Source organism: Erinaceus europaeus, chromosome 4, assembly GCF_950295315.1.
Source record: "Erinaceus europaeus chromosome 4, mEriEur2.1, whole genome shotgun sequence".
In the NCBI taxonomy this organism is placed as follows: domain Eukaryota; kingdom Metazoa; phylum Chordata; class Mammalia; order Eulipotyphla; family Erinaceidae; genus Erinaceus; species Erinaceus europaeus.
The window spans coordinates 24401850-24428699 of NC_080165.1; the positions used below are offsets into that span (position 1 = coordinate 24401850).

The 26850-nt window shown below is 41.8% G+C and overlaps 1 pseudogene; it reads right to left on the bottom strand.

The window, feature by feature from the left end:
- Positions 1 to 1449: 1449 nt before the first annotated feature.
- LOC103113867 (small ribosomal subunit protein eS10-like) lies at positions 1450 to 23593 on the bottom strand (annotated as a pseudogene).
- Between the last annotated feature and the right edge of the window lie 3257 nt (positions 23594 to 26850).

Genomic DNA, 26850 nt, shown 5'->3' on the forward strand with positions numbered 1-26850 from the left:
CTATTATTTAGTTAGGATATATAAAGAGAGAAGTTGAGAGGAAAGGGCAGGGAGAGAGAGAGAGAGAGAGAGAGCCATCTGCAGCATGGTTTCACTACTCATGAAGTTTTTCCCCTGTAGGTGGAGACTGGGGGCTTGAACCCGAGTCTTTAGGCACTGTAATGCATGTGCTCAGACAGATGTACCAATACCCAACCCCTATAATTATTCTTTAAAGATATAATCTTCCTTGGGGCCGGGTGGTGGCACACCTGGTTGAGCGCAAACATTACAATGTGCAAGGACTGGGGTTCAAGCCCCTGGTCCCCACCTGCATGAGGAAAGCTTCACAAGTGGTGAAGCAGTGCTGCAGGTATCTATCTTTTACCCTCTCTATCTCCCCTTCCCTCTTGATTTCTGGCTGTCTCTATTTAATAAATAAATAAAGATAATAATATAAATTTTAAAAAAGATATAATCTTCCATTCTGACTGTTAAAAAATTTTCTTTTCTTTTCTTTTCTTTTTGCCTCCAGGGTTATCGCTGGGGCTTAGTGCCTGCATTACAAATCCACTGCTCCTAGAGGCCATTTTTCCCATTTTCTGCCCTAGTTGTTGTTTTTACTGGATAGGGCAGAGAGAAATTGAGAGAGAAAGAGAATACAGGGAGGGGGAGAGAAAGACACTTGTATACCTGCTTCATTGCTTGTGAAGCGACCCCACTGCAGGTGGGTAGCTGGGGCTTGAACCGGGATCTTTAACCAGGTCATTGTAATTGGCACCATGTGAACTTAACCCGGTGTGCTACCGCCTGGCTCCCAGAAATTTTTTAAGGGTCAGCTGATGGTGCACCTGGTTGAGCACACATGTTACAGTGTGCAAGGATCCAGGTTTAATCCTCTAGTTCCCACCTGCAGGAAGAAAGCTTTGTGAGTGATGAAACAGTGCTGCAGGTGTCTCTCTCTCTCTCTCTCTCTCCCTCTCTATCATCACCCTTCCTCTCAATTTCTGGCTGTCTCTATTCAATAATTAAGTAGAGATAATAAAAAAATAAAACAAAGAATAGTTTAAAAAACTAAAAAAGCACTTCTCTTTTTTAAATCAGACATCAATTTTTGAATGTTATCGAATACCTTTTCAGTTTCCATGTGGTAATCATGAAAAATTTCCTTCAGTGACTTGTCAATATGATAATATTAATAATGCTCCCAATGTTGAATAAACCTGCAAATACATTATATTATTAGCAAATAATATATCTATATATAATGAGTTAAGGGTTTATGGTTTTTTTTTGCTAATATTTAGTTTACAATGTTTGCTATTATATTCAGAAATGAAACTTGCCTATGGTGTTTTTCTCTTGTACTATCGGTGATAGATTTTAGTATTGACATAATATCCATAAAAAGGATTTGGAAAAATTGATTTGGCATAGTGGTTTACTGTGAATACTGGAACTAAACACAGTAGGTTCAAATTTTGATCTGCTACTTCTTTTCTTTTTCTTTCTGGATACAAGTTTATTCAATATATAGACACACACACAAAAAAAAAAAAAAAAAAACCCAAAAAACAAACAAACAAAAAACCCTCCAACTTTATTGAGGTGGCTGATCACATCCACAACCAAATCCGCGTCTAAACTGGAATTCGGTTGCTGACCCAGCCCCAGCCTCAGCTTTCTTGTTGGAACCAGGGGCACAGCACTTCTTCTGTAAGTATCTGCCAGCTTCGCTTCATGTGGATCTTGCAGGTCGTTCACCCTCCAGACCTTTGGGTTCACCCTCCAGTCTCAGGTCGGCTGCGACACAGGAAGTCAGGCACAATTTCAGGGCAGGTGGAGGTAATCATGGAGGTGCTGGATACCCTTGTTGGTAAGATACCAGTAAAAATGCCTCCAGGCAAACTCTTCCTTCATGTAGTCTCTTAACTTGAGAGACTGCATGCCTGTCATGATGTGAAGGTTAGGGATATTCTATGAGCTCTGGGTGATTGGGCATGTGGACATCCTTCTTAGCCACCATCACTCCTCCTCAAAAAGGAGTTTGTAAATGGCAATCCGGTTCTTGGGCATCAATATCTTGGTGGCCACTGAGTCTGGAACCAAAGCTGGAAAAGATGATCTGCTACTTTTTGATGTATAACACTGGGCAAATTAGTGCCTTTTACTTGAGTTTTTTCTTTCATTAAAAAAAAAAAAAAAAGGAAACTAACTCATTTATTACAGACTACCAGTGTTTCAAATGGTGGAGCTTCTACTGGCCTTTCGATTCCTTCAGCCTTGTAAGGGCAGATTTTACTGTGACTACTGAGATGAAAGGTAGGTCTAGGCACCACTGGCTACCATCCCCATGCCCAAAGCACAGTGTCAAATCCCCACAGCTTGTCTCTGCACTTTGCTGTTGCCAAAGAAGTAAGGTGGGGGCTAAGGAGATAGCATAGATGTTATGCAAAAAGACTTTAGTGCCTAAAGTTCCAATATCCCCCACACCACCATAAGCCAGAGTTGAGCAATGGTCTGATAAGAAAAAAAAAAAAAGAAAGTTTCTTGGCATGTTGGCTGACTTCAATTTTCTTCATTTCACCATTTTCCCAAGGTGAACACCCACCACAGGTACTAAGTTTACTGAGAATTCTGACCTTTTTTGGTGCCTTAGCCAGGTCACTATATACTGGAGTCAAGCCCAAAAACCCATCTGAGTTTTTTCATCTCTGTGGCTGGGAGATAGCTCAGTAAGTAAAGTACATACCTTACCTTACATGAGACTCTGGGTTCAATCCTGGCACCATGTGGTAGTAACACGACCGGCACTGAAAGGAAAACCATGGATGGTAGAGTGGTACTTTGTTATGCCCCCTCTCTCCTCTCCTTCATATATAGAATGGAAAAATTAGACTAGTAAGGTCTCTTGGTAGTATCATGAATTCCACTTGGGCAGGGGAGAAATTTATGGGTGGAGGAGCAGTGCTACAGGTGTCTCTCCTTCTCTCTCACCTTTCCCTCTGCTGCTTTCTGTTAAATAAGTAAATAAATAAAAGAATTAATGAGTGGCCAGCGGGTTAATCACACATGGCACAAAGCGCAAAGACCAGCATAAGGATCCCAGTTGGAACATTAGGTCCCCACCTGCAGGGGAGTCGCTTCACTGGTGGTGAAGCAGGTCTGCAGGTGTCTATTTTTCTCTCCCATTCTCTGTCTTCCCCTCCTCTCTTCATTTCTTTCTGTCCTATCCAACAACAACAGCAATGACAACAAGAATAATGACAACAATAAGGGTAACAACAATGGCAACAAAATGGGAAAAAATGTCCTCCAGGAGCAGTGGAATTGTAGTGCAGGCACTAAGCCCCAGCAATAACCCTGGAGGAAAAAAAAAAAAAGAATTAATGGATGTTGAGAGCAGTGGATTCATCACGAAGGCGCCAGCCTCAGCAATAATGCTGGTGACAAAACAAACAAACAAACAAAAATTCTTCCATTTATTTGTTTGCTTATTTTAACCATCCATATGTTTTTGTTCATTTTTTTTCATTTATTGGCAAAATAATTACAATTCTTTTAAAAGTCTTTGCAGTTGTAACTATCACCTGATTCTCATTTCTTTGTTTGGGATGATCTTAAGGGATTATTTTCAGAAGTGGAGAGATAGCACAGTAGAAGTGCACAAGACTTACTTTTGAGTGGTGTCAGGTTTTTTATCCAGCAACGCCAGAGCATAGCACTCTGGTTTAAAAAAAATGTGTATATATATATATATATATATATATATATATATATATATATAATTTCAGCCTTCCAAGAAATCTTAATTTTATAGGATTGTACTACTCATCTTTTGCTAATCTGAGGCTCCAGTGGTAATTCTGTATTTGTTGATGTATAAGGGTTAATAAGTGGAGGGTAAAGCATTGAACTCCTAGGCATGAGATCCTGAGTTCAGTCCCCCACACTGCTTATGCCAGAGTGATGCTCTGATATTCTCTCTCTCTCTCTCTCTATATATATATATGTATATATATATATATATATATATATATATATTCTATCATTAAAAAAATAAATGAATCTTTAGGGGGCAGGTGGTAAGTGCAAGGACCCAGATTCAGTCCCCACCAGCAGGGGGGAGGCTTCAAGAGTGGGCTGTCTCTATCTGTTTCTGTTTCTCTCTGTTTCTCTCTCTCTCTTATTTTTTATTTACCAGAGCACTGGTCAGCTCTGGTTTATGGTGGTATGGAGAATTGAATCTGGGAATTGGGAGCCTCAGGCATGAGAGTCTTTTTGCATAACCATTATGCTATCTACCCCTGCCATCTCTTTCCCTCTCTATCTTTCCCTCCCCTCTCATTTTCTCTATGTCTCTATCCAATAATAAAAATAAATAAATAAATAAACCTTTAAAAGAAGACTTCAAGGTAGTTACCAATTAAAAGTAGATGTCTTCAGTTTTCTTCAGTCTTCTATTTTTTAAAGTTTTATATATTTCACAAGTGAGGAAGAGACATGGAGTGAGAGGGAGAAAGGCCAGATAAAACTTAGAACCTCATGCTTGAAACCCCAATGCTTTACCTACTGCACAACCTTCCAGACCACCAAAAGACTTTTTTTTGTCATCACAGGGGCTTTACTGCTCAAGACTGACCCCCCCCCCAAGATACAAAGAGATAGAGAATCAAACAGGCATCATAGCACAAAGGTTTCCTTCAGTGCAGTGGGGGCCAAGCTTGGTCTTACCAGCCCCAACAGTAGGCATTTTTAAAACTATGGAATCTTGGTGTATTGCACTGAAGCGAATGACTCTGTGGAAGGAGAGAAAGGAATGGAACAAAGGGACATTAGGTTTCTGGGACATGATGGGGGGAGGGTACCCTAGGTTAAGGGAGTATCTCCCAGACATCTAGATATCTATCATGGAGAGAGGTGTTGTGCCTGTGTGTCATCAATTGTAAAACATTAACCCCCCCAATAAAAACAAAACAACAACCACGTGGACCTGTGCATCTATAATAAAGTTGGGGACCGGGTGGTGGTGCACCCAGTTGAGCACACATGTTACAGTGCACAAGGATGAAGTTGGTGGCAGTGAGGCAAACAAAGCATCCTTGGTCAATATCAACAGAAGTATGCTAGGAAATTTTTCCTACTTCTTTGTTGCTTTACATTAACTCTTGTTAGCCTGTGTAAAAAAATAAAAAACAACTTTAACTTGTCTATCAAGTGTATGAGTCACTATTTGTCCTGCACTGCATTTGACTTATTGTTTTTTGTTTGTTTTTACCAGAGTACTGCTCAGCTCTGGCTTATGGTAGTGTGGGGATATTGAACCTGGGATATTAGAGCCATAGACATGAATGTATTTATATTTATAAATAATTATATGCTGCCTCCACCTTTTAAACAATATTTATTTATTTATGTTTTTATTCCCTTTTGTTGCCCTTGTTTTATTGTTGTAGTTATTGTTGTTGTTGTTGTTGCCGTTGGATAGGACAGAGAGAAATGGAGAGAGGAGGGGCGATAGAGAGGGGGAGAGAAAGACACCTGGAGACCTGCTCCACCACCTGTGAAGTGACGCCCCTGCAGGTGGGGAGCTGGGGCTCGAACCAGGATCTTGCACTTAACCCACTGCACTACCACCCAACTCCCTTAAACAATATTTATTTATTTAGTAACTACAGAGAAAAAAAGAGGGAACCAAAAACAATAAGGTCAACAAAAGGGGGGGGAGTATATATATAAAAAAAAAAAGAGAGAGAGAGAACCAGATTATCACTCTGGTACATGTGTTGCCAGGGATCAAACTCAGAACCTCATGCTTAAGAATTCAGTGCTTTATCCACAACATTACCTCCCAGACCACAGCAGCTATTGTTTCTAAAAGTTCCAAACAATCAGCTACCATAGCAGTTATGGGAGAGTCCCTTTGTGTCTATTAACTTTGTTTAGAATTGAATCTGATTGAAGATGTGGTCGAGTGGAAAGAAGTTGGTGTTGAACACATTGTAAATACATATGTGAGAAAGATGGACTAGGGTCTAGCAGGAGTTATAAATTGTAAGAGCAGATATACCTCAAACATACTGCAAGTTCAGTTCCATATCTCAGCAATAAATTGAAAGTTGAAATAAACTCAATCACAATTTTTCTATGTCATGTGTGCAATAACATTAAAAACCAACCAACCTGTGTCTTTTTTTTTTTTCTGATCTTGTTTTTCAACTTCTGCCTGAGAGTGCGATCATCCCATATTCAACCTTCTGTTTCTGACTTATTTCACTTAACATGAATTTTTCAAGGTCCATCCAAGATCGGCTGAAAGCAGTGAAGAAGAAAAAAAAAAAAGGAAAAAAATAGAAAACAAAAACAAAAACAAATAGAACCTGAACTGGAATTGGCGTATTGCACCAAAGTAAAAGACTCTGGGGTGGGAGGGTGGGGAGAATACAGGTCCAAGAAGGATGACAGAGGACCTAGTGGGGGTTGTATTGTTATATGGGAAACTGAGAAATGTTATGCATGTACAAACTATTGTATTTACTGTATTTACTGTTGAATGTAAAACATTAATTCCCCAATAAAGAAATTTAAAAAATTAAAAAAAAAACCAAACAAACAAAACAAAAAAAATCAGTCCTCACAGATTCAGTCCCCAGAACCACTATAAACCAGAGTTGAGCAATGCACTGGGTAAAATAAAATAGAATAAAATGAAATAAAACAATGTTCATAGCTTAGTTTGGTGGTCTGGGAGATGTCACAGTGGCTAAAGTATTGGCCTCTCAAGTGTGAAGTTCTGAGTTCAGTCCCTGGCTGCACATATACCAGAGTATGTCTTGTTCTTTCTCTCTCTCTCCTATCTTCTTCATGAATAAATACAATCTAAAAACAAACAAACAAACAAAAACCCGAAGTTGGCCTTCCCATTGAGCCTGTTCTAACTTGTGTTTACTGACAATAACTGTATCTAACTTTAAAAAAATAATAATAACTTCACGTGGTCCGGGAGGTGGCATAGTGAAAAAGCTTTGGATTCTCAAACATGAGGTCCTGAGTTTGATCCCTGGCAGCACATGTGCCAGAGTGATGTCTGGTTCTTTCTTTCTCTTCCTATCTTTCTCATAAATAAATAAAATCTTTTAAAAAATTTTTAAAAAATACTTCATTTGCTGCTAAAAATTGATTAGTGTCATCTGAGCCTTTATAGAGCTCAGATCTTTGTTGCCACCATGTTCATCTTGCCCCATGTTGGTGACTGCTGGGTCATCAGGGTGGTGTCATAGAATGGTGAGTGACTGAAGGAATTTCTTTTTTTTTTTAAACTTTAATTTGATAAGACAGAGAGTAATCGAGAGAAGGGGAGACAGAGAGGGAGAGAGACACCTTCAGCCTTGCTTCACTACTCATGAAGCTTTCTCCCTGCAGGTGGGGACCAGGGGCTTGAACCCAGGTCCTTGTGCACTGTAATGTGTGCACTTAACCAGATGTACCATCACCTGGTCACTGAAGCAATTTCTTTTACTTATTTTTAGAGGTTTATTTTTTTTTTTTTAATTTATTTTTTATTTAAGAAAGGAAAAATTAACAAAACCATAGGGTAGAAGGGGTACAACTCCACACAATTCCCACCACCCAATCTCCATATCCCACCCCCTCCCCTGGTATCATTCCCATTCTCTATCCCTCTGGGAGCATGGACCCAGGGTCATGGGTTGCAGAAGGTGGAAGGTCTGGCTTCTGTAATTGCTTCCCCGCAATTACATGGACATTGACTGGTTGGTCCATACTCCCAGTCTGCCTCTCTCTTTCTCTAGTAGGGTGGGTCTCTGGGGAAGCGGAGCTCCAGGACACATTGGTGGGGTCTTCAGTCCAGGGAAGCCTGGCTGGCATCCTGATGGCATCTGGAACCTGGTGGCTGAAAAGAGAGTTAACATACAAAGCCAAACAAATTGTTGAGCAATCATGGACCCAAAGGTTGGAATAGTGGAGAGGAAGTGTTGGGGGGGTACTCACTGCAAACTCTAGTGTACTTCTGCTTTCAGGTATATATTTTGCACTTGCTTATGGATACGTGTGAACATATGCTCTCTCTCACAGAACCTGGTGTATATTTAGGTTTTGGGACTTTGTTAGAAAGTGATCCACCTGAAATGGAATTAGAGAATGCTATGAAAGGAAAGGTCTCACCCGAGTAATGAAGCTGAAGGGTTGTCATTCCACACCTGAAGTCTCTGGACACAGTCTGAGCGGAAGCATGTTGAGGTGGCAATCGTTGCGTTGATTAGGTTGCGACCGGCTGATGCAATATTATTTGATATGGATTGGGAGAGGAATGCGGGAAAGTGGGCCCTATCCTAAGGTTCCTGGACTAGGAGAAATATAGGCTCTATAGTGGAGATGTGAGGTTCCTGATGTCTTAGGGTTCAAAAAGACAATGGATAGTTAATGTTATCATCACAATATTTGGTAATCGGGTTAACTTTGAAAAGTCCTTTTGTGGGAGTCGGGTGGTAGCGCAGCAGGTTAAGCACAGGTGGCTCAAATCGCAAGGACTGGCATAAGGATCCCGGTTTGAGCCCCCGGCTCCCCACCTGCAGGGGAGTCGCTTCACAGGTGGTGAAGCAGGTCTGCAGGTGTCTTTCTCTCCCCCTCTCTGTCTTCCCCTCCTCTCTCCATTTCTCTCTGTTCTATCCAACAACGACGACATCAACAACAACAATAGCTACAACAACAATAAAAAAACAAGGGCAACAAGAAGGAAATAAATAAAAGAAAAGAAAAGTTCTTTTGTTAGGGTTTGCTGTATAGTACCCAGTATCTTGTAAATAGCTGTGCCACTGGTTGCCTCTGATCTACTTGGTCTGGGCTTTTGAGAGAGTCCGCTTATCAGATTCACAGCCTATATCTTAAGAAGACTCAGTCTGTGTTTTAAAAACTTCGAGACATACAATTAATTTTTCCCCTCTCATATTAATTAACTAGTGATTTATATGACTACACTTTACTAGGAGTGTACATAAACACCATTCCCACCACCAAAAGACTGTGTCCCATCCCACCCATCTACCCCCAGGCCCCACCGGCCCAGGAAGCCGCATGTCTACCCCTCACCACAGGATTTTTACTTTGGTGCCCTACTTTCAATTTAGTCAGATCCTGCCTTTAGTTTCCCTTTCTGATTTTCTTTCTCAACTTTTGTTGATGAGTGGGATCATCCCATACTCGTCTTTATCTTTCTGACTTAGCTCACTTAACATAATTCCTTCTAGCTCTGACCAAGATGGGTCAAAGAAGTTGAGTTCATTGTTCTTAGTAGCTGCATAGTATTAGAGGTTTATTTTATGAACTGGAAAAATAGCTCACTTGGACTATGTGCTTCTTCTTATTTATTTATTTATTTTCCCTTTTGTTGCCCTTGTATTTTATTGTTGTTGTACTTATTATTGTTGTTATAAATGTCGTTGTTGTTAGATAAGACAGAGAACTGGAGAGAGGAGGGGAAGACAGAGAGGGGGAGAGAAAGACAGACACCTGCAGACCTGCTTCACCGCCTGTGAAGTGACTCCCCTGTAGATGGGGAGCTGGGGGCTTGAACTGGGATCTTTTTTTTTTTTTTTGAACTGGGATCCTTACACCTGTCCTTGCACCGGTCCTTGTGCCATGTGCACTTAACTCACTACTGCTGGACTCCCGACTGTGTGCTTCTTTGCCATGTGTGCAACAGAGATTCAAGCCCACCATATTGAAAGAAACTTTGGTGCTGTGGTCTCTTTAATCTCTCTCTGTTTCTATAAAGAAAGGAAGAGGAAGTGGAGGAGGAGGAGAAGATTTATTTCATATGAAAGAGACAGAGAAAGAGAGAGGCCAATGCACTACTCTAGCACTTGTAGTATCAGGGATCAAACCAGTGGCCTCACTGCCTCACCAATGAACAATCTACCCAGTCACAATGTAACAGTTCCTTTTGTTAAATGGGGTTGGAAAGAATGAACCCAGGGCCTCATTTCATGCTGATACTACTGTGAAGCAGCCTCCCGTGGGCTAACATTTTTCATTCTGTTGTTGCTGTTGTTATTGTTGTTGTTGTCAGTAGAACTTCATGACTCTGGGTCAACATTTTCAGATGTTGAGAAAGAAAGAGAGAGAATGAGTGGACATCACAGCACTAGAGCTTCATGCACTGCCAGGTCAGGAACATGGCAAAGGGGCCAGATGATGGCTTTCCTGGTTGAGCGCACACATTCCAGTGCACAAGGATCCAGTTCAAACTCCCAGCCTCCACCTGCAGGGGGAAAGCTTCACAAGTGGGGAAGCACTGTTGCAGATGCCTCTCTGTCTCTCTTTCTGTCTATCTAACTTTCCCCTCTCAATTTCTCTCATTCTCTAAGCAGGAAAGCTAGCTATCTTTCCAGATTTTCAAAAAATTCTTTATTATATTAAAAGAGAAGGAGACAGAAAAGAATAGATGGGGTGTGGGGAAGACACCACAGCACAATTCCACAATTAATGGAGCTCTTCCAGTGCCATCCATGGTGCTCCCATGTAGTGCCAGAGAACTCCACACACAGATCTGTGTGCTCTACTAGGTGAATAATTTTCCAACCTCAATCCATATTTCTTAAAATAAAACACAAGGCAATGAAGAGATACTCCATATCAATCAATACTTCCTTTTACAAAAGATTTCTCTGTAGTATGTATATACAACACCGTTTGGGGTTGGGAAGACAGCATAATGGTTATGCAAAAAAACTTTCATCCTTTTGTATCCAGAGACACCAAGCCAGTGATATGTCAACCTTCCAACCCCAATAATCTAGTGTGACCTTTCCTAACATGGGACTACCTAGTCCCACTTCAGATGGTGATTTTTTTAAACAAAGTTACAGATTCCAGATACAAGCTGGGGCCTAGGGGACTGGATACATGTATACACATATCCATAAGTTAGGGGCAACTATATACTTCAATGTAACAGTGCTTAATAGTCCTCTGTAATTAGATTTAGGACTATGTAGCTCCGTGATCTAGTAGAAAGGCCTAAAGAAGGCACCATAAGTATTCTAATCAATATTTTTATATTTATTTAATTTATCCCCTTTTGTTGCCTTTGTTGTTTTATTGTTGTAGTTATTATTGTTGTTATTGATGTCGTTGTTGTTGCATAGGACAGAGAGAAATGGAGAAAGGAGGGAAAGACAAAGAGGGGGAGAGAAAGATAGACACCTGCAGACCTGCTTCACTGCCTGTGAAGCAACTCCCCTAAAGGTGGGGAGCCATGGAGTTGAACTGGGATCCTTATGCAGGTCCTTGTGCTTTGCACCACATGCGCTTAACCCACTGCCCTACCGCCTGACTCCCCTCTAATCAATATTTATATTTAAGCTTAGGCACCCTCCTTTCCCACCCCCTACTTCACTTCCTTCAATCACTCTATTTGCTCAATTAATAACACAAAAGAAAGTACGATACATTTCTTAGTCTCTTCTGACAACATCAGCATTCTTGTCACCCCTTGATAATTTTTAGAAGAAATACTGTACAATTAGCCAAGATATATACTGGAAAAAATATATATATATATCAACTAAAGGGCAATTATTGTCTCTATGGCAACCTTTACTACAATAACCAAACAAGTAAATGCAGTAAAACTCAAGGTGAACTTAGACCCCACTAAAATCCTAGGTATATTTCTTCCCTAACTTGAGGCCAGACCCCATAAACTTAACACTAGTTTGGATACAACAAATGACACACAGCATTTTAACAGCTGGGAGAAAGCCCAAGCTCATCAGGTAGAGAATGGACTACAAAAGTTGGAGAGCTGCACCTATGGACATCTAATCTTTGACAAAGGGGCCCAGATATTAAATGGGGAAAGCAGAGTCTCTTCAACAAATGGTGTTGGGAAAAAATGGGTTGAAACATGCAGAAGAATGAAACTGAACCACTATATTTCACCAAATACAAAAGTAAATTCCAAGTGGATCAAGGACTTGGATGTTAGACCACAAACTATCAGATACTTAGAGGAAAATATTGGCAAAACTCCTTTCCGAATCAATTTTAAAGACATCTTCAATGAAACGAATCCAATTACAAAGAAGACTGAGGCAAGCATAAACCTATGGGACTACATCAAAATTTTTAAGCTGTTTTTTTTTTTTTTAATTTTTTAAGCTTTTTAGCTTCTGCACAGCTAAAGAAACTACTACCCAAACCAAGAAACCCCTCACAGAATGGGAAAAGATCTTTACATGCCATACATCAGACAAGAGGCTAATAACCAGAATATATAAAGAACTTGCAAATCTCAACAGCAAGACAACAAATAACGCCATCCAAAAATGAGGGGAGGACATTGAAAGAATATTCACCACAGAAGAGATCCAAAAGGCCGAGAAACACATGAAAAAATGCTCCAAGTCTCTGATTGTCAAAGAAATGCAAATAAAGACAACAATGAGATACCACTTCACTCCTGTGAGAATGTCATGCATCAGAAAAGGTAACAGCAGCAAATGCTGGAGAGGGTGTGGGGTCAAAGGAACCCTCCTGCACTGCTGGTGGGAATGTCAATTGGTCCAGCCTCTGTGGAGAATAGTCTGGAGAACTCTCAGAAGGCTAGAAATGGGCCTACCCTATGACCCTGCAATTCCTCTCCTGGGGATATATCTTAAGGAACCCAACACATCCATCCAAAAAGATCTGTTTACACATATGTTCTTGGCAGCACAATTTGTAATAGCCAAAACCTGGAAACAACCCAGGTGTCCAACAACAGATGAGTGGCTGTGCAAGTTGTGGTATATATATATATATATATATATACATATATATAAATAATGGAATACTACTCAGCTATAAAAAATGGTGACTTCACCGTTTTCAGCCGATCTTGGATGGACCTTGAAAAATTCATGTTAAGTGAAATAAGTCAGAAACAGAAGGATGAATATGGGATGATCTCATTCTCAGGCAGAAGTTGAAAAACAAGATCAGAAAAGAAAACACAAGTAGAACCTGAACTGGAATTGGCGTAGTACACCAAAGTAAAAGACTCTGGGGTGGGTGGGTAGGGAGAATACAGGTCCAAGAAGGATGACAGAGGACCTAATGGGGGTTGTACTGTTATATGGAAAACTGGGAAATGTTATGCATGTACAAACTATTATATTTACTGTTGAATGTAAAACATTAATTCCCCAATAAGGAAATAAATTTTTAAAAAAGCTGGAGAGCTGAATGGGAGGACAAGAAACTGCCTCACTTAATGATGGCCTTCTTGGTCACTGCCAGGCCACCCCATGCCGAGGACCATAGTCAGGGAATCCTTGGGTTCCTCCATAGATTCAATGAGTCTAGACCTCTAATAGACCACTCACATCAGCATAACTGGTCACTTTCACCAGAAATGTCAGTATAAGCCCTCCTGTGGGCTTCTTCAATGGTAAGGGCTGCCCCACTCTCTGGAGGGAGGCTGGGCCACCCTACTCTATCACTTGAGGAAGACTGGTCCTGAAATGAGTGCAGCCTAGAATGCTGCCAGCTGTGACCATGGACTTCGAGCATAGACTTACAAGCTCTCACAGGTTACATAGGCTCCTGTGCTAATATGAATATACATAGGCCCAAGGTCAGATTGATGAAGTAAACAGTAAATTTATTTATATATTTTCTTCAAGTTTGGAAGCTACTCTCTGCCCTGATCCAACTTTCTTTTATATATATATTCCATTTTGTTGCCCTTGTTTTATTGTTGTGGTTATTATTGTTGTTATTGATGTCGTCATTGTTGGATAGGACAGAGAGAAATGGAGAGAGGAGGGGAAGACAGAGAGGGAGAGATACAGACACCTGCAGACCTGCTTCACTGCCTGTGAAGCGACTCCCCTGCAGGTGGGGAGCCAGGAGCTTGAACCAGGATCCTTACGCCTGATCCAGCTTTCTAGTTCCTATTTTCAATTCTGATACAATATTTTTAGTCCATTTGCATGTTAGCTATCAAGCTCCAGCAAAAACTACCAAAGTCATGCGCCCCTAAGACCTATCTAAAATAGAATTCACAGCTTTTTTCCACCTTAAAATCCCTATTCTTTTTTTAAAAATTTTTTTACATTTATTTATTTACTTATTTTCCCTTTTGTTGCCCTTGTTGTTTATAGTTGTTGTTGTTATTGCTGTCATTGTTGTTGGATAGGACAGAGAGAAATGGAGAGAGGAGGGGAAGACAGAGAGGGGGAGAGAAAGAGAGACACCTGCAGACCTGCTTCACCACCTGTGAAGCAACTCCCCTGCAGGTGGGGAGCCAGGGGCTCGAACCAGGATCCTCATGCCGATCTTTGTGCTTTGCGCCACCTGCGCTTAACCCGCTGAGCTACGCCCGACTCCCAAAATCCCTATTCTCATTTGTTCTACTACTACTTCTTGATTCCTGTTTTAAAGATTTTGTCCTGCTTTATATCTCATGACTTTCAACCACCAAGTGACAGACACGACTATGATTCCATCCTGAACTCCCTGGGCAGATGACCTCATCAATGTATTCCAGAACCTCACCTTTCCAGAGCACTACCCCACTATCCCTACCCAAAGATAGAAATAGGTTGAGGGTATGAATCAACCTGCCAGTAACCATTTCTAGCAGAGGAGCTTTTACAGAAGCCAGACCTTCCACCTTCTGCACCCCATAAAGAATGTTGGTCCATGGGGAGCCAGGTGGTAGTGCACCCAGTTATGCACACATATCGCCAAGAATTTTGATCCATACTCCCAGAGGGGTAAGTGTTAAGGGAAGATGACCAAAGGGCTCTGAACTCTAATTCCATCAGAACTCAGAGAGAGAAGGGGTTGGGGGTGAGAGACACTCAGAAGTAGTAGTAGCTGTGTGACTTAGAAAGGAAGAGAGAAGGAAAGACCATAGGAAAAATGGGCAAATGTATATAAATATAGATACATAGTTATAGAAATAATAGTCAACCCATGCCCGTGATCTTGGGAAAACTACTGTAGTTTCCAATGGGGGGAATCAGGACATAGAACTCTGGTGGTGGGAAAGGTGTGGAATTATATACCTCCTGTTACCTTATATAATTTTTAATAATATATTTTTTACTTTTTAAAAAATATTTACTTATTTATTCCCTTTTCTTGCCCTTGTTGTTGTAGTTATTATTGTTGTTGTTGATGTCATTGCTGTTGAATAGGACAGAGAGAAATGGAGAGAGGAGGGGAAGACAGAGAGGGGAAGAGAAAGATAGACACCTGCAGACCTGCTTCACCGCTTGTGAAGTGACTCCCCTGCAGGTGGGGAGCCAGGGGCTCGAACCGGGATCCTTGTGCTTTGCGCCGCCTGCGCTTAACCCACTGCACAACTTTTTTTTTTTTTTTTTTTACTTTTTCTTGTCTTTATTTATTTATTGGATAGAGGCAAACAGAAATCAATAGGGAAAGGGGGAGATAGGGAAACACCTGCAGCCCTGCTTCATCACTCACAAAGCTTTCCTCTTGCAGGTGAAGATTGGAGGCTTGAACCCTGGTCCTTGCACTCTGTAACATGTGCGCTCAACTAGGTGCACCACCACCCAGCCCCTCTTATAATTTTGTAAATCAATATTAAATAATTAATAAAACATTTTAAAATAACTTATTTCATAATTTAAAAAAATACTTTTATGCCTGAGGCTCCAAGTTCCCAAGTTCAGTCTCCAGCACAATCAGAAACCAGAGCTAAACAGCAGTGTCCTGGTCTTTCTCTCTGTATCGTTCTTATTAAAATAAAGTAAATAAAATTAAAAAAAAAAACACACTGTTTGATGGCATTTTACACATACCAGAACTTCTATCAAATCTGGAATCAGGCCAGGAAGATAGTATAGTCATTATGCAAAAGAATTTCATGCCTAAGCCCCTGAGGTCCCAGATTCAGTCTCCCATACCACCATAAGCAGTGCTCTGGTAAAAATTAATTAAAAAATAAAAAGACTAGCTCCAAAATTGGAGTCAAGGGCTGAGTAGATAACATAATGGTTATACAGAAGACTTTCGGGAGTCGGGCTGTAGTGCAGCGGGTTAAGCGCAGGTGGCGCAAAGCACAGGACCGGCATAAGGATCCCGGTTCGAACCCCGGCTCCCCACCTGCAGGGGAGTCGCTTCACAGGCGGTGAAGCAGGTCTGCAGGTGTCTATCTTTCTCTCCTCCTGTCTGTCTTCCCCTCCTCTCTCTATTTCTCTCTGTCCTATCCAACAACAACAATAATAACTACAACAAGGGCAACAAAAGGGAATAAATAAATAAAATAAATATTAAAAAAAAAGAAGACTTTCAATTTCTGAGACTCCAAGTTTCAATCCCCAGCACCAGAAGCAAGCAATGCTCTGGCAAAATAAAATGTGGAGTCAAATGACTAGGGAGGTGGAGGGCTCAGTACTGGAGTCCTGGACTTACAAACATGAAATCCCTGATTTGATCCCTGACACCACATACCCCAGGATGACTCTCTGGTCTCTCTTTCATCTTTCTATGCCTCATAAACTAAGTAAGAAATCTTTGAGAAAACAATTGGAATCAGTCCTCTCAAAACTACTATTTTACCAGCTAGACTTAGGCAGTATTCTAAATACTTTGCTCTCATTTCAACAACATTCACAGGATCTTCACCAGTGAATCCCATCTCAAGAAACTACTGTCTTCGCTCATCCATAATAAGCAGCTCCTCATGGGGCTGGACGGTGACACACCTGATAGAACACACATTACCATGTGTGAGAACCAGGGTTCAAGTTCCCAGTCCCCACCTTCCCTTTCAGTTTCTCTTTGCCTCTTAAAAAAAAAAAAAAAAAAAAAGACTGCCAGGAGTGGTGCATTTGTCGTTGCAGGCATCAAGCCCCAGCAATAACCCTGGTGGCAATTCTGGGGAAAAAAAATAATAATTTTGGAGCACAGCAGTGGCACAACAGGTTAAGTGCACATTGTATGAAACACAAGGATCCTGGTTCGAGCCCCTGGCTCCCGCCCTGCAAGGGGGTTGCTTCACAAGTGGTGAAGCAGATCTGCTGGTGTCTTTCTGTCTCTTTCCCTCTCTATCTCCCCCTCCCCCTCTTAATTTCTCTCTATCCTATACAATAAAATAAGAAAAAATGGCCTCCAGAAGCAGTGGATTTGTAGTGCTGGCTCCAAGCCCCAGTGATAACCCTAGAGGCAAATAATAATAATAATAATAATAATAATAATAATAATAAAATTTTATTGCCAACAGGGGTATCACTGGGAGCTCAGTAACTGCATGATGAATCTACCACTGTTAGTAGTGATTACTGCTTTTCCCCTTCCTTCTTTCCTTCCTTCCTCCCTCCCTCTCTTCTTCCTGCTCTTTCTCTTTTTTATTTCCTTTTATTTGATAGTACAGAGAGAAAATGAGACAGAGAAAAAAAGAGAAAGAGCTGCAACATTGTTTCAACTTTTGTGAAGCTTCCCCCATGCAAGTGGGGACCAGGTGTCTGAACCTGGATCCTTGTACATAGTAGCATGGCACCACTGCCCAGCCACTTGATATAAATTTTATTTTTTAAATATTTTATTTTAATTAGAGAAAGATCGAGACTAACAGAGACCAAAGCACTGCTCAACTTATGCTGGGGCTAGGGATTGAACCTGGGACCTCACAGCCTCAGGCATGAGTTTTTGCTATAACCATTATGCTGTATCCCCAGCCCAGAGAAATTGAAAGGGAAAAGGGACATAGAAAGGGAGAGAAAAAGAGACACATATAGCCCTGTTTCAGCACTGCAGGTGGGGACCAGGAGCTTGAACTCGGGTCTTTAGACACAGTAACATGTGTGTTTAAGTGGTGTACCACCTCCCAGTCCAGTTTGGTTTTTGTTTGTTTTTTAAGGAGCAATTCCTCTTTATTCAGGCTTTAACATGAAATTTTAGCAATTCAGTCACATCTTCTGGTTCTACATGTAACTCTTAGTATGATTCAATTTCTTTCAAACTTCTGCTAAGGTTGATATTTTTACCATCTCTCATGAGTCACAAATAATCTCCCCCCCCTTTTTTTTTTAATCTCATACATTGCAACTTCACCGTTTCAGTCTAGTTTTTTGGCACCAGGATTATCACTGGGACTCCATGCCTGCACGACTCCTCTTGTTTAACCTTTTTAAGATAGGTGGTGTGAGAGACTGAGAAGGGAGGGGAAAAGGCCATTTTTAAAAATCTTTTTTTTGATAAAAGGTGAAAAAGAGATAGAGATAGGAGGAGAGACACCTATAGCACTGTTCCATCACTTGTAAAACATCCCCTCTGCAGGTTGCAACTTAGGGTTTGAATCCAGGTCCTTGGGCATGATGTGTGTGCATTCTGCCAAGTGTACCAACCTCCTCTTCTTCCCATCTCTCCTCTCCTCTCCTCTCCTCTCCTCTCCTCTCCTCTCCTCTCCTCTCCTCTCCTCTCCTCTCCTCTCCTCTCCTCTCCTCTCCTCTCCTCTCCTCTCCTCTCCTCTCCTCTCCTCTCCCCTCCCCTCCCCTCTCCTCTCCTCTCCTCTCCTCCCCTCCCCTCCCCTCCCCTCCCCTCCCCTCCCCTCCCCTCCCCTCCTCTCCTCTCCTCGCCTCTCCTCTCCTCACCTCTCCCTATCCGGTTCCTTCTTTTCTCCCTCCTTCCCTCCCTCTCTTTCTCTTTCTTTTTTACCAGAGTGCTGCTCAGCTGGTGTTGAGGATTGAATTTAGGACTTCAGAGCCTCAGGCATGAGAGTCTCTTTGCATAACCGTTATGCTGTCTATCCTTGCCCCTCTTCCTTTCTCTAGCTCTCTTTCTTTTTTCTTTATTACATTTTCAAATTATTTTTATTTATTAGATAGAGACAGAAAAAAAATGAGAGGAAAGGGGAGACAGAAAGGGAGGGAAGCAGAGACACCTGCAGCACTGCTTCACCGCTCGCAAATTTTCCCCCTGTAGGTGGGGAGCAGGGACTTGAACCTGGATCTTTGCACATAGTAATATGTGCTCTCAACCAGATGTGCCACCATCTGGACCCTTTCTTTTCTTCCCTCCTTCCTTTCATTTTTATATTTATTTATTTATTCCCTTTTGTTGCCCTTGTTGTCTTCCTTTCCATTTCTTTCTTTCTTTCTTTCTTTCTTTCTTTCTTTCTTTCTTTCTTTCTTTCTTTCTTTCCTTATCTTATACTGTTGGGGCATCAGCATGCACAACTCACTGCTCCTAGACTAGTTGGCTCTTCTCATTCATTTTACTCAAATAGAAAGACACAGAGTGAATGACATCACAGTCCTAGAGATTACCTCCATGGTATGGATCTACCTGCCAACACCCAAATCCATCGGAGAAGCAATTACAGGAGCCAGAATCCTACCTTCTACACCCCCAAAACAACTTTGATCCATACTCCCAGTGGGGGAGAAGTGATAGGAGGAAGAGGATAAGAGGGCTCTGAACCCCAGCTTCATCAGGTCCCAGAGAGAGAGAACAAAAAGGGGAGAGATATTTGGATATAGTAATAGGGTTATGTGTGGCTTGGAGGGGAAGAGAGGATGGGACCTGAAAGAAAAAGGGGGCAGCTGGGAGCCAGGCAGTGGCACACCTGGATAAACTCTCACATTACAGTGTGCAAGGACCTGGGTTCAAGCCCCTGGTCCCCACCTGCAGGGGGAATGCTTCAGGAGTGGTGAAACAGGGCTGCAGGTGTCTCTCTGCCTCTCTCCCTCCCCCTTATCCTCTCAACTTCTCTCTGTCTCTATCTAATAATAAATATATTTTTTAAAAAAAAGAAAGACAAAGGGGGCAGTTATGTAAAAATGTAGGCAAATAGTTGTAAAGGGGATGGTTGACCCATGTCTGCAACCTTGGGAGAACCGTGATGGTTTGCAGTGGAGGGACTTGGAATTCAGAACTCTGGTGGTGGGAATGACGTGGAATTATACCCCTGTTGACATGTAATTTTGTAAATGAATATTGAATTGCTAAAAGAGAGAGAGAAAGAGATTACCTCCATGCTTTGTCACTTTCATGTGACAAGGCATATAACCTACTGACTGAGTTATCCCTCAGCCCCATAAAGTGTATTTCTGCATGCAAGTCCACTGTACTATATCCCCAACATGAAATATATATATATATAATTTTTAAAATATTTATTTATTTCCCCTTTTGTTACCCTTGTTTTTTATTGTATTTATTATTGTTGCTGTTGTTATTGATGTCGTTGTTGTTGGATAGGACAGAGAAAAATGGAGAGAGGAGGGGAAGAGAGAGAGGTAGACCTGAAGTGACTCCCCTGTAGGTGGGGAGCCAGGGGCTGGAACCGGGATCCTTATGTTGGTCCTTGCGCTTTGCACCACATACGCTTAACCCGCTGCGCTACCGCCCAACTCTCAAAAAACATATATTATTATTTTTTAAATATTTTATTTATTTATTATTGAGAGGGATAGGAAGAGAGAGAGAAAGAACAAGACATCACTCTGGTACATGTACTGCCGGGGATTGAACTCAGGACCTCATGCTTGGGAGTCCAATGCTTTGTCCACTGCACCACCTCCCGGACCACTCAAAATATATTTCTTAATTATTATTTTATTATTTATTTTCCCTTTTGTTGCCCTTGTTGTTTTATTGTTGTTGTAAATGTTATTATTATTGTTGTTGATGATGATGATGTCGTTATTGGATAGGACAGAGAGAAATGGAGAGAGGAGGGGAAGACAGAGAGGGGGGAGAGAAAGAGAGACACCTGCAGACCTGGTTCACTGCTTGTGAAGTGACTCCCCTGCAGGTGAGGAGCTGGGGACTAGAACCGGATCCTTACCCCGGTCCCTGCACTTCACACCACGTGCGCTTAACCCGTTGAGCTACCACCCGAGCCCCCCTTTTAAAAAATTTATTAGAAAAATAGGGGAGAGAGAAAAAGAAGCAGGCATCACTCTGGTACATGTACTGCCGGGGATTGAACTCAGGGCCTCATGCTTGAGAGTTCAATGCTTTATCCACTGCACCACCTCCCAGACCACTGAAATATATTTCTTTTTTTTTTCTATTTTAAATTTTTTAAAAACTTTAAAAAATATCTATTTATTCATTTTCCCTTTTGTTGTCTTTGTTTTTTTATTGTTGTAATTATTATTGTTGTTGTTATTGTTGTCCTTGTTGTTGGATAGGACAGAGAGAAATGGAGAGAGGAGGGGATGACAGAGGGAGGGGAGAAAGACACCTGCAGACCTGCTTCACCGCCTGTGAAGTGACTCCCCTGCAGGTGGGGAGCTGGGGGCTTGAACCGGCATCCTTACACTGGTCCTTGCGCTTTGCGCCACCCACGCATAAATATATTTCTTAAATAATAAGACTTGTGATTTGGGAGGTGGTATGGTGGCTAGAGCACTGAACTAACAAGCATAAAGTGCTGAATTTAATCCCTAGTATTGCATGGACTAGAGTGATGCACCGGTTCTTTCTAGTCTTTCTATCATATAAACAAACCTTTAACTAATAAGTCTTGAAATTTGAAATTACTCCTTAGTCTGTGGGCTACACAATAAATTCTGTGTTAACTGGTGTGAAGTGACATTCATCTCTTCATACATCTTCATCAGAACTCGGGTGACTAGGTACATTGTCAGTGAGCAATAATATTTTGAAAGAAATATATACATATTTTTCCCCTAAGCATGAGGTCTCCACAGTGGGCTTAAGATATCAGTAAACCACAACCACATTGTAAGCAGATGCTGTCAGCCAGGCTTTGTTGTTCTATTTATAGAACAGAGGCAGAGGAGATTTAGCATAATTCTTAAAGACCCTACAATTTTTGGAATCTTAAGTGAGCACTGGCCTCAATTTAAAGTCACCAGCTGCATCAGCCCTTATCAAGAGAGTCAGCCTGTCCTTTGAAGTTTTGAAGTCAAGCATAGACTTCTTTGTAAATATGAAAATCCTAGATTGTGGGGTGAGGAAACAGCATAATGGTTATGCAAAAAGGTTTCCATGCCTGAGGCACCAAAGGTCCCTGGTTCAGTCCCCAGCATCAGAATAAGCCAGAGCTGAACAGTGCTCTGGTTGAAAGAAGGGGGGGGGGGTTGTGGAGAATCATGCGGTATAGCACAAAGTGCAAGGACCCACATAAGGATCCCGGTCCAGCCCCCAGCTCCCCACCTGCAGGGGAGTCGCTTCAGAAGCTGTGAAGCAGGTCTGCAGGTGTCTGTCTTTTTTTTTTTTTCCTCCAGGGTTATTACTGGGGCTCAGTGTCTGCACCATGAATCCACTGCTCCTAGGGGCCTTTTTTCCCCCCTTTTGTTGCCCTTGTTATTGTAACCTTGTTGTCGTTATTATTGTTGTTGATGATGTTGTTCATTGTTGGATAGGACAGAGAGAAATGGAGAGAGGAGGGGAAGACAGAGAGGAGGAGAGAAAGATAGACACCTGCAGACCTGCTTCACCACCTGTGAAGCGAATCCCCTGCAGGTGTGGAGCCGGGGGCTCGGACGGGGATCCTCACACCGGTCCTTGTGCCTTGCGCCACGTGTGCTTAATCCGCTGTGCTACTGCTGGACCCCTGGTGTCTGTCTTTTTCTCCCCCTCTGTCTTCCCCTCCTCTCTCCATGTCTCTATGTCCTATCCAACAACAACGACATCAGTAACAACAACAGTAAAACAACAAGGGCAACAAAAGGGAATAAATAAATATTTTCTAAAAAGGAATACTTTTTTTAAAAGGAGGGGGTGGGGGGAGAGAAAGAAAAGAAGGGGCTGGCTGATGGTGCCCTGCTCAGCGCACATATTACAGTGTGCAAGGACCCAAGTTCAAGCCCCTGTTATCTCCCTGCAGGGGAGGAAGCTTCATAGGTGGTGAAGCAGGGCTACAGGTGAATCTCCCTCCTTCTAGCTTTCCTCTCTCCCTCAGTTTTTCTTTGTCTCTAAGAGACAAAGAAAAGAAAATCCTAGATGGCACCTTTTATCTGCACCGAGACTCTGGAGTTGAGTCGGGTCACCTTCTTCAGTGATGTTAGTCGCTTTCTAGATCACCTGCCACTACAGCTCCTATATCAACACGTGCTGTTACTGTGCATTTTTGTTATAAAGACAATCCTTTCCTTACACCTCATGAACCAGTCTCTGCTAGCTTCAGACTTTTTTTTTTTTTTTTTTAAACCAGGGCACTGCTCATCTCTGGCTTATGGTGGTACAGGGGATTGAACCCGGGATCTTTGGTGCATCAGGCATGAAAGTCTTTTTTGCATAACCATTATACTGTCTCTCCAGTCTGCCTTCAGTCTTTTTTTCTGCAGCTTTGCCACACCGCTCTTAGTCTACACACACACACACACACACACACAACCAATAAAGAATCAGAGACACTTCAGGCCTTGCTCTGGGTTAGGCTTTGGCTTAAGGGAATGTTGTTACTTGTTTGATCTTACATCCAGACCACTGGAAATTTCTCTTCATCAGTAATAGGTCTGTTTTACTTATCACTCTTGTGTTCACTGGAGTAGCACTTTTTATTACCTTCAAGAACTTTTTCCTTTGTATCCACAACTTGGCTAGCTGGTGTACTCCATTTAGCTTTCAGCCTATTTTGTCTTTCCTCACTAATCTTAATCATTTCTAGTTTCTAATCTAAAGTGAGAGACCTAAGACTTTTCATTTGAACACTTACAGGCCACTATAAAACTATTAATTGGCCTAAATTCAATAGTGTTGTGTCTCAGGAAATAGGGATAGCTGAGGAGAGAGGGAAAGACAGGGGAATAACTGACTAGTGGGACAATCACAGAACAAACACGATGTTTATCGATTAAGTTTACTGACTTATACAGTCCCAGTTCTGGCTTGTGGTGTCCCTAAACAGTCACACTAGTAAGATCAAAGGTCACCCAGCAGGCTGGGTGGCTCATCAGATAAAGTGCGTGCCTTGCATGCATGAGGCCTAGATTGAATCTGTTCTCTTGCTCTCTCACAAAATAAATAAGTAAATCACTAAAGATCTCTAGCAGGAGATCACTGTAGTAGACATGATCATGAAAAAGTTTGAAGTATTGCAAGAACTACCAAGATGTGACATGCAAACACTTAGACGGCACACACTATTGGAAAAGCAGAACCAATAGAGTTGCTCTACACAGAGTGATCACAGATCTTTATTGTTAGACAAATACCCCACAGTGTTTGCAAAGAGTCTGATTCTGGGCTTGGTTTTTATTATTATTATTATTTTTAAAAGGTTTTGTTTATTTTTTTTCCTTTACTGGGGGATTAATGTTTTACAGCTGATTCTGTTTTAATGAAGCACAATAATATATATATTTTTAGCTGCTGACACTGCTTTTTAATAGTGGTATGTTGTCAGCCTGGTCAGTAAGACTCTTTGAACCTCATCTGCAGAATGGAACTACAAACATATAGTTTGCAGAGTGGTCAAGATAATGTCGTAAGGCTTTCCAACATAAAGTAAATACTGTGTAAATGTTAGTTCCCTGGGAGTTGGATGGGGGGTGAGGGGTGGGGTTCAGGGATGGTAGCACAGCGGGTTACGCAAAGGTGGCGCAAAGCACAAAGACCAGCGTAAGGATCCCGGTTCAAGCCCCCAGCTCCTCACCTGCGGGGGATTCGCTTCACAGGTGGTGAGGCAGGTCTGCAGGTGTCTATCTTTCTCTCCCCCTCTCTGTCATCCCCTCCTCTCTCCATTTCTCTCTGTCCTATCCAACAACATTGATATCAATAAAGCAACAATAATAACTACATCAATAAAACAACAGGGGCAACAAAAGGGAATAAATAAATATTTTAAAATAAAATAAAATAAATGTTAGTTCCCTTTCTCCTACTCCCAATTTAGCCATTCAAGTTACTATGTGACTTGGGAGAAGACAGTTATCTGCAAAGGGGCTTCCATAGATGGTCTGTAATATCCCTACTAAGGATATTGAACCCTGAAGGGTTCCTTCCTTCCCAATCCAAACAAACCCGGAAGCACAAGTTCCCACTTGACAACAGCAACCCCTAGTCACAAACTTTCCAGGGTAGGGCTGATATTTCATATGTGAATCCCATGCTTGTCAGACCAGATTTCCTGGTTTGGAGTTGGGGAAATGCAGTTGTCCTAAATTAACCTTATAGGGGACACATCCCTTTGTTTCTCTGCACTGCACTACTCCTCTCTTAGGAGGCTGGAGAGCTAAGGGTCACTGGCTGCTGGGGGATAGCAGTGGGTATCACTGCACTGTGCACGTGGTTCTTTGTAGAGGTCTTTTTTTTAATGTAATTTTAAAAATAGAGATTAAATTAACCTAACATAGTTAACCATTTTTTAAAATGTGATGCTGGCAATTGAACCCAGGACCTCATGCACATGTATTACTACTGAGCCATCTCCCTGGACCAAATTTTTATTTTATATTTTTATAAAAGAGAGGGGGGGCTGGGGGAGGGGCAGGGAGAGACCCCAAAGCACCAAAGCATGCTCCTGTGTGCTGCCAGGGACTGAACCCCTGCTCGCATCATGCAGAGTACGCACTCTACCTGCTGAACTATCTCCCCAGCACCCTAGAGTTAACATTTTATTTATTTTTAAATGATTGCCACTTTGAGTGATGCCTTTTTCAATATTTAATTTAATTAATTTATTTTTGGAGACAGACATAGAGAAGGAGGGGCTGGGGGAGAGAGACCTGTAGCACTGCTACACCACTTGTCGGACTTCCCTGTAGGTGGGGACCGGGGACTTGAACCTAGATCTGTGTGTACTACTAGGCTTCCTAATTAGTCATTTTAAAGTGTATCCTTCAGCCTGAAGAGGTAGCAGTAGAGCACAGGATGCATGAAGGTTCGATTCCCTATGCGGAATATGTTTTTTCCCCTTAATAAATAAGGTACATTAGCATGTTTAAGATTCAAGTCCCTGCTCCCCACTTGTAGGGAGGAAGCTTCACGAGTGATAAAGCCTGTCTTCCAAAGTCTCCCTCTCTCTCTCCCTCTAGCTCCACCTCTCCTTTCATTTTTTCTCTCTGTCCTAGAAAATATAAAAGTAAATTAAAAAAGGAATAATGGCCACTGGGAGTAGTGGATTCATTGTGCCCTAGAGATAACTTTGGTAGCAATAAAGAGATAATAATAATAATTTAATAAGTAAATAAGATCTATATGCCAATAACATTAGTACATTGTGCAAACAATATTCCTAATTCCTTCTTTAAGGGAGATGAAGTATCTTGGCCATTATTCCTTTTTTAATTTACCCAGTTCTGACAACCATTAGTCTGCTTTCTAAAGTCTTTATAGATTTACCTATTTGGAAACAGAGTTGGCAGTCAGCTGAGGTAAAGAACAAACACCTCATCGCAGACCCCTGCAAGCATCAACCCGGCTTTGACCTAGCACGTTATGATTGGGCCCTCCTCAATCGCTATCGAACAGGCCATGGCCGGTGCGCCGCTATGCTCCATCGCTGGGGAGCCAGAGACGACCCGAACTGCTCCTGCGGCTACAGACAGACTATTACCCACATAGTCAATGACTGCCACCTCTCCAGATTCAAAGGAGGTCTCGAAACTTTACATCAGGCTCAACCTGACGCTGTTGACTGGCTACGGAAGAAGGGCAAACGCTAGAAGAAAAACCTATTTGGATATTTTGTATGAGTGGAATCAGACACTATGTGGCCTTTTGTGATTGACTTCTTTCACTCGGTCTCATATTTTCAAGGTTCCCTTTTACAAATGAAAATAATTCATTCTATGAGTATACCACATTTTATATATCCATTTGTCAGCTAACAGACATTTGAATTGTTTTGATGAATATTGATAATGCTGCTATGAGGGTCAGCAAAATAGCTCACATGGGTAGAGTGCCTGCTTTGCC